At 43.9% G+C, this 8,805-nt stretch overlaps 1 long non-coding RNA gene across 1 annotated transcript; it reads right to left on the bottom strand.

The window, feature by feature from the left end:
• Nucleotides 1-5,742: 5,742 nt before the first annotated feature.
• LOC138929378 (uncharacterized) lies at nucleotides 5,743-8,805 on the bottom strand. The gene is made up of 2 exons (XR_011445760.1): nucleotides 8,694-8,805; nucleotides 5,743-8,350 (listed from the first exon to the last, which is right to left on the bottom strand). It is a non-coding gene; the product is annotated as an uncharacterized lncRNA (long non-coding RNA).

Below are 8,805 nucleotides of genomic sequence, written 5' to 3'. Positions count from 1 at the left end.
TTTGATTACTGGGTTTGGGTGTTTGTTTAGTGATCTTTTGAGGAGTTTTTTGTCCCTGAGTAGTTTTTTTCGTCTTGTCGTCCAAGTATATTTGCGTATTTTTAAGTTTATTAGCTTTGAGTGGGTTTTGTTGTGGCGTTGCTTCCCTAGCTGCCTGATATATCCAATTGTTGAGTTGTTCAACTGCCTTATCGATTTCGACTGGTGTGTCGAGTTTGATATTAAGTGCTATATTTTGATTTAGGATATCGCAAAAGGTCTTAATGTTGGCTGAACCTGGGAGGAGGCGTTTAGGAGCTCCCACTGTTTCAATGGGGCCGTTGGATGAGAGATCTACTAAGATTGGCAGGTGATCCGAACTCAGCTCAGCTGATGATGTGATATTTATTTTGTTACAGTGTATGCCAGCATACACAGCAAAGTCTATGGCTGAGGGCTTTTTCTTGTTGTCGAATGGGTAGTGTGTGGCACCCCCAGTAGCCAGAACTTGTAGGCTTTTGTGTTGGTGAATTGCTTCAAGGAGGGGTTTTCCCCTTTTGCAGGCTTTGGGACATCCCCACCAGGAGTGTTTTGCATTCCAGTCTCCAATGAGCATATATTTTGTGCCTCGATTTAGGCTTTGCATATATTTGAAAAGTTTATCAAAGTGTGCAGTGCTCCAAATATAGCTTGGGGGGCAGTATATTGGTGAGATTACGATGATCTCATTGTTCATGTGAATAGCGATGGGAGCTATTTGTATACAGTCGATTGAGATTGACCGTAAAGCTATGTGCTTGATAGTGTTTCTGATGTAGGTGGCAACTCCACCTTTCCTATTCCCCGAGGGGTGAGGAGTGCTATAGAGAGTATACCCTGGGATACTAAATTCATTAGTACTGTTATTGGTATCATTAGCTATTAGTCGCGTCTCTATGATTTGCATTATATCTATATTTCTTTGATTAATATAGGCCTCTAATTCTAGTAGTTTGTTACGAATTCCACAGGCGTTCCAGGTAGCAATTTTTAGATTACTAATGGTGCCTGTGTGGTTAGGGGTATTGGGTCTAGGCATTGTTAGTGTCATTGTCGATGTTGCTGGTCTTAACTCCTGGAGTCAGAAGCATTAAAAGACAGGAGATGAGGGCGTCCGTTTTTTTTTCCCATTTCCGCCATTGAGTTGGCAGTTACTTGTACTGCCTCAAGTATTATGTCCATTTTAGGGGATTGTTCAGTTTGAGCCTTACTCAGACTGGGATGGTTTGTGTAGGCTTCGTTTTGTGTGGGAATGGGGATAGGTGCCTTACTTTGTTGTTCGATTCTGAGTTTTTCCCTAAAGTTGTTTAGGTGGTTTTCAGCCGGGTTGGGACCTAACCTTTTTGGGTACATTTTTTGGTTAAATGGATTCTTGTTCCTAAGTACCTGACTGAATGTTGGTTTATTTGTTTGGTTATGAGGACTATTATGCTTATTATTGTTAGACTTGCCCTGTGTGTTATGCATATCAGTTCGGGATCCGTCTGGTGTGTTGCTGTTTTTTGTTACATTTCTTCTTGCAGGTTGTGGACGTTGTTGTGCCAGGTTGTTATTGTTATGGCTGTTAGAGGTGGTTAGTCCAGGTCTTCCAGGAGATGAGTTCCTTGTCACTGGGTTTTGTGGATTGTGGGGGGACGAGTTTGGTGCGTTTAACACATTTCTTCCTTTGTTGTTATTCTGTAATTTTTTGATGTTATAATTATTAAGCTCTTTTTTGTAGACTTTGCATCCTCTATAGCTAGCAGGGTGCATTTCCCTGCAGTTTGCGCATACAGGTGCACTGGTTTTAGCAAATGTGCATTGCGTGGTGGGGTGTAGTCCAGCACACTTTACACATTTGAACGGGCGCCTACAGTAGTTTTTGCTGTGTCCAAAACCCTGGCACCGGTGGCACTGCACCGGGCCGTTCCTCCTGAGTTTTTGCTCAACAATGATTTGCTGGTTTCCAAGAGACCTAATTGTGAGAATATCTTCGTTGTTCCTGCCATTAGTGGGGGCCAGTTCAACCTCGAATAGATTCATGGGTTGTTTTGTAACCCTGTTACGGAAGGTATTTATTGATCTGGGAAGAAAGTTAAGGTTTATTAGTTCTTTTTTAATATTAGCATGGGGGGTTGAGTAGTGAAGTCCTCTAATTACTATCCTATATCCTTTGTCGCTGGCTGGTTGATGGGTGTACATGTTCATACCCATGGATTCCAGGTAGGCTAGGATTCTCTGGTATGAGGGAGTATCGGCACAGTTTATCCTGGTGACATCCCTTCCTGCATTATTGATTAGGAAGTTGTTTGGGTGTTCCCCAACGTTGCGTAGTATGTCAATTAACGGTTGGATGTTATCTATATCATGTAGGTAGATGGAGGGTGGTTTGTGTTTGTCCGTAGATTGGCTCAGGGTACGCGCAATATTAGTGTTTGGTAGTTTTATTTCAGGTAGTTTAGTTGGGGATTTTTTACTGTAAGGGAGTGGTTGTCTTTTAGCCTCAGGAGTGGTCTCGGCACTTTGTGATTTCCGCTTCCTTTTTCCTTCAACCACTGTAAATTTAGTGGGTGAGGGAGGGGGGGAGGGGGGCATTAGGTGTGAGTTCTTCTCTGTTGTGGGGGCTTCTGTTAGTCCAGGGGAGTCGAGGTCCATGTTTTGTATAAGTTGTGGTATGTTCTCTCGCCTGATATTAATCCCTGGGTTGTTCTCGTCATAGAGCATGAGTTCTTTTGGGTTAATTTCTAGTATGGATGCTAAGGCATCCACTGAGTTGTCAAAGGTCCTCATGTGTGTATGTTTGTTTTTGTTTTTGTGGGTATTGGTTTGGCTTGGGGGGTTTGAATTATTGCCTGTTTTCTTTTGGTTATTTAATTTGTTAGGGGATAGCGGCAGAGTCTTCCTAGCTTTATTGAGTGTAGAGGGGTCAGGTTTGTGCTGTTTTATGTAGTAGCTTCTTTTGTTTGCGTCTTTTGGTGTAGAATGTATATCAGTGTTGACGACAATAGTTGTGCCTACTACGTTTACAGCATCCAAACTAATGTCATTTCGGCTAACAGAGGAATCCAGAGAGACCACTGGGGATGGGTTACAATCACTGTCATGGTGCGACATTGTCCGGTTTAACAGTTAGTGTCTAGCAATGGGATGTAGAGTTAGCAGAAATGTCTGTTAGTCGTGTTGGTTGCTGTAGAGAGCGTAGCTAGTGTTTCTGTTAGTCTTAACAGTGTCGTGTACGATTGTGGTGGTTAAAGCTGTTCTCACTGTGAAAGCTCTTTTAGTTGAGTCAGTGTTTGTGAGAGTCGGTTTCTCTTGAGTGAGTAGGTCGGTGAGAGAGGGTTATCAGTGTGTGTGAGAGACTGGAGTAGGAGGGCTAGCTGCGGTTTGATGGTTCTCTCGCTAGTGTTATAGGAGTAGTCCGTTATGTTTCCTGCTTGCCTTTTACACTGTCTTTCCTTCACTCTTGCTTTGCACTCGATCTAACCTAGATCTTTCAATTTTCGTTTTTCGTTTCTCCTTTGTCAGAGGAAAATATGGATTAATATAGTTTATTTTACTTTTGCTTTTTGGTTTTTGGTGCAGGGAGAGAACTGCGCACGGCTTATATGATCCTTATTTCAGGAAAGTCAGGTCTTGGTTGCCTTATAGTTACCGGACCAGTGCCTTCCTATCGCTGGGAAAAAGGCATAGGGGGAAGAAAAATGGCGGACGTGAAAATTTTCCTCCTCGTGGTTTGGATTAGCTGGGGAATTAGGTTTAATTCCTCCTTAATGGTCCGTTCCTTTCTGTTGCAGCTGAATTAGCAACTTGCACATTTAACATATATATTGGCGATTAAAAACATTTATTAACTTGTCACTTTTATTTAATTGTTTGGAGTAGCGTATATGCCAACTCAAATCTAGCATTGCCTTCAAGAGTGAGAGGGCAGCTTATTTATTCTGTTTCGTAAAATAATGGGATTTACATGTACAGCTTTAGGTCGGGTACAAGAGCCTTATACGATAATGGGCCATAGAGTGTGGTAGTCTGGGACGTTAGTATTGGTGAGATTTTGGGAGAGGGGTACAGCGCTGTAAGTTAAGCTTAACATTTGTTAAGCTCAGCTCACAGCGCTGTTCCCTCTATGTTTACATGCTGGCTTTTTATGCCGAGTTCACTTAGACTAGAGGGTACATTTAATCATGGAGACATTGCTTTTGCAGCTTACTCTTTAAGATGTATTGTGGGTGTGGGTGGGGGGTGGGGGAGGGGTGGGTTTATGGAGCCTCAGGGGCAAAGAGGCTCAAGGTTGCCAACGAACAACCTGAGCTCTCCGTGCTTCCCCAAGAGGGAGCTAGTCCGAGATAGTTGTTTATTTTTAGTTATCGTAGCAATATGCAGGGCAAGAGTTACTTTTATGGTTATGAGTTTAGCGATTTAGTTTAAATTTTAAATTTAAGTTTATGTTTTGTTTCTGTTTTGATTGGTTACTGATTTGAATCTTGTTAACGGTTTGGGTGTGTATGTTGAGTAAAATTTAGTACTGTTTTTATAACTTGGTCTTTAAGGAGTGAGTTTGCTACGATGCGAGGGGTGAGTTGCTACAGTGCCTCGGGGGCTGGAGGTTTGAAATTGCCAACGAACAATTTATAACTCTCCAGCTTCCCCAAGGTGGAGCTGGTCCAGTTTAGGTTGAGATTTTGTGGTTATCGCAGCTGTTAGCAAGGCAAGAGTTATTTTTAGGAGTTATGTGCAGAGTCTATAGGTTTTAAATTATTGATTTAGTTTTTAAGTTGTATGTTTTATGCTTCAGGTTGTTAGTTGACTGTTAGTCATTGTTTACTGTTTAGTTGCGTATGTTTAGGTAATTATAGGCTTGACTGTTTTGGTCGTTATCATTTTAGGTTTTGTTGTTTAGTTAATTCAAGTATTACTGTTGTTGCAGTCTTAGTCTCTTATTGATAGGTTGGTTGAGTGTAGCGGTGTAATTTTGTATTCGTTGTAGCATGAACAGTCAGTTGTGGGTTTGTGTGTGTGTGTGTGTGTTTGTATCGATTGGTTCTTGGTGGGTATGGGATTTATGAATTTAGTTTACCTTGGAGGGCAGTTTATATGGATTTTAGTGTTGCTTTTTCAGCTGATTCTTTTTAGTCGGACTAGTTGGGGTATGGGGGGTGGGGAAGGATAGGATACTGATGTTGAGCATGGAGGTTCAAGTTACCAGTAGGCAAGATGTGGCGCTCCATACTTTGCGATAGCATAACTTAATGTTTAGGTTTGGTTTGGGAGTAGGCTTAAGGTTTTGCATTTGCAATTAGCTATAATATAGGGTTAGTTATTATAGCTAGTATTTCGGCGCCATCGTCCTTTGGGCGGATTGCGCAGACTTCCAGGGGTGCATCTCATTGTTGATGGGCCAGTTCCTTATTTCAGGAGGCGTTAGTAATGGTAGCCCCAAGTTTGCTACGCAGTTAGGGGCTACAGATGGTTGTGGCTTGCATCCCGTCTTCAGCTTGCTATTATGCCGTTGCAGCAGGGTTTCCAGAGTCCACAGGGCTTGTATAGAACTGTTGATCCAGCATCAGGTCTAGTGCAGTTCCCAGGGCATGTTTGGTAGCCCTGCTTTCCAATGATCAACCAAGTGGCTGAAGGCATCGTGGGTACAGACATGCAGGCTCTATGGAGGGCAAGCCACAAGGTCGCTACGCAGTTAGTGGCTCGCATCCATTAAGTCCGAGTTTAGTCTTCTGAGCTAGCTGTGTGCTGGCTTGCATTTTGCTACAGGCTCGAGCCACTCATTCGCATACGCTGTTGGCGGCCCAAGATGGCGGGGGTTGGGAGCTGGTTGAATTAGCGCGTTCACGCTTCAGATCGTTTATAAAGTCCTCTTAATGGGTGCTGTCCACGTATAGCGTCCCACGCCTGTAGTTTTGCAGCATTATATTGGGCCCTTTGGCCTACTGCTGTGCTGCTGCATCAGGGTTGGCAGTGTGCTTGGAACTTATATAGATCAGCTGGGGCAGCAGCGGGTCTATGGCAGTCCACAGGCAGGTTTGCTAGCCCTGGATTCGCAGTACTTTGCCATAGGCTTTGGGCTTTTTTCATTGTTGTATGCAGCATAGGGGTGGGGGTTTTGGCTGAAGCTCCAGGTGGTCGTTTGTCATCTCATCAAGTGTGCTGACTCAGTTGCAGTATGGGCCACGCAGGCGCTACGCAGTTGGTGACCCATGTCAGTTGTTGTTGCTCGGTAGCCATGCGAGCTGCGCGATCGCATACGCAGTTGGCAGCTCGTGGCAGATAGGGCTGAGTGGGGATTGGTCTGCGTATCACATGGTGCAAGGCGGCTGCTTTACATGTCTCTGCCGTTTTAGGTATGCAGCCATCAGCGTACGTCCTTTATCTGCATGTAAAAGATGCCAATCCCAGTCCAGTGGAGCAGTTGGAATGCACGGCAGCGTCCAGTAGGGAGGTAAGGAGCCTTTCAGAGCAGGTTGGCATAGGTAGCAATCCAGTGGAGGCTTGTAGATTAACTGGTCATATTTGCAGTGGTGATGGTTGATCTGTTGAGTTAGGGAATGTATGAGTGCTTTGCAAGTTATATGGGGGAGGGACTGGGTGAGTATGGGATAGGTGTGGGGGTCTGATGTTTATTATTTTTAATTTTCAGCATCAGTGTTAGCATCTTGGCTTTGGTTCGGCCATATGGCAGGTATCGCACAGGCATGTTCGATGAGAGTTATTTAGTTTAATATTTAGCTATGTTGGCTGTGTTCTGATTGTCTCTGGGTGTACATTTGAGTGATATTTTGGCAGTCATCGAAGGTTTTGATATTGCAGGGTGCATGTCAGGATGTTTGGCATTTGTTCTGGCCTTAAGGGCAGGTCACGCACAGACTTAACTGCTGAGTTGTGCAATCAATTGTTTTGCAGTATATGTTTTGTTAATTCGCCCTCTGTTTGGTGTTTCAGGGAGTTCCAGTTGGTGCCGTTGGACAGCCGAAATATCGCTGCTGCCGCTCATGTGGGACTGGATGTTACAAAGTGCACGGTAGGATGCAGGTGCAGTGTAGCAGGGGTTCGTGTCTTTGCCTTTTCCAGGCTTGTGGTCACCGCTGAACGTCTCTCGACCGCCACACGGGAGTGGGACGCAATTCGCTGGGTTGTTTCGTCGCATGGTGAGCGTGCCCGGAAAGATGTCAATCCCGGTCCAGTGCAGCAGTCAGGATGCGCAGCAGCGTCCAATAAGGAGGTGCAAGGCCTTTAAGGATGGATTGGCGTGAGTTAGCGTTCGGTTCGTCAATCTGGCAGTTAAAGAGGACATATGAGTGTTTGCTTTTTGATTTCAGGTTTTCGTGCAGGTGTATGCAGGTTTGTTTGGGTCGTGCAGTCGTGGCTCGTCTCAAGTTTAGCTTCATATGAGTGCTGGTGTCCTGGCGTAAGCTGCTTTCCAGTGGGAGAATATGTGTCAGGCTGATTGGGTACCAAGCATCGTTTTTGTATGGCCCTAATAGGCTTCTACGAGGGAAATTCAGTATGTTATATGTTTATGTAATTGTTGATAATAAATGCAATTAACTATTAATTTTTTTTATATTGTTCTGTAGTTTTATGGGAGGGGAATTGTAGGTTATCAGAGTATTTCCTTATTTAAGTTTCTGATTAGTGCTGTCATATCTGCATTTGGCAGTAAGTGAGTTTATTGGCTGGTTTGTATTAATTTGTTCTGGCATCTAGTCCAAATTTTGATATTTCAATTATTTTGCAGTGTATGTTTTGTTAATTCGCCCTCTGTTTGGTGTTTCAGGGGGTTCCAGTTGGTGCCGTTTGACAGCCAAATATCGCCGCTGTCGCTCGTATAGGGCTGGATGCTACAGGTTGCACGGCAGGGTGCGAGTGCAGTGCAGCAGGTACTCATGTTTTTCCTTTTGCAGACTTATGGTCGCTGCTGAACGTCTCCGTCCGCCACATGGGAGTGGGGCGCAATTCGCTGGGTTGTTTCGTCACATGGTGAGCGTGCCCGAAAAGATGTCAGTCCCAGTCCAGTGCAGCGGTTGGGATGTACGGCAGCATCCAATCGGAGGGTGCAGAGGTGAGTTGGCATATTTATCGTTCCAGTGGAGGCTTGATTTTGATAGGCGTATTTGGTGCTGAGATTATCAATCTGGCAATTAAAGAGAACATGTGAGTATTTGCTTTTGATTTCTAGTTATGTGCAGTAGTGCAGTGTTGTTTGGACCATGCAGTCACGGTTCGTCTCGGGTTTGGTTTTATCTGGATATTGGCGTCCTGTCAGAGGCTGCTTTCCGGTGAGGGTGCATATGTCTGACTGCTGAGTGCCAGGGCATCGTTTGTGTGTGGCCCTAGTGAGCTTCTGCGAGGAGGGTGCGGCATATAATAGTTAGTATAAGTTATAATGGTAAGTGTATCTTATATCTTGATTGTAATCTGTTAGATTTATGTTGTTTTGTGGTTTTGTTAGAGAAAATTTTTGTGGGTTATCAAAGAGCTTTTTTACTTGGGTTTCTGAGTAGTGCTGTCATATCTGCATTTAGCGGTAAGTGAGTTTATTGGCTGTTTTTGGCTGTTTATTGTGCTGATTTAATTCTGGTATCTGATCTGAATTTGGTATTTATAAAAGCGGTTGGTCTAGAATAACCAGAGAGAGAGTTTTGGCAAGGTAACTAGTCTATTTAGTTTTTGCATTTAGTTATTACTTGGTTTTCTTGTCTTTATCTAGTAACTGTGTTATGCAGTTTAGCAGTAGGTCCATCTTTTTAGTGAGGGAGTTGACTGCTGCTAAGTTTCCCTGCACTGCCACTAATATGA

The sequence above is a fragment of the Drosophila kikkawai genome, unplaced genomic scaffold, assembly GCF_030179895.1.
Source record: "Drosophila kikkawai strain 14028-0561.14 unplaced genomic scaffold, DkikHiC1v2 scaffold_179, whole genome shotgun sequence".
Lineage (NCBI taxonomy): Eukaryota > Metazoa > Arthropoda > Insecta > Diptera > Drosophilidae > Drosophila > Drosophila kikkawai.
This window is presented reverse-complemented; position numbering and strand designations above follow the sequence as displayed.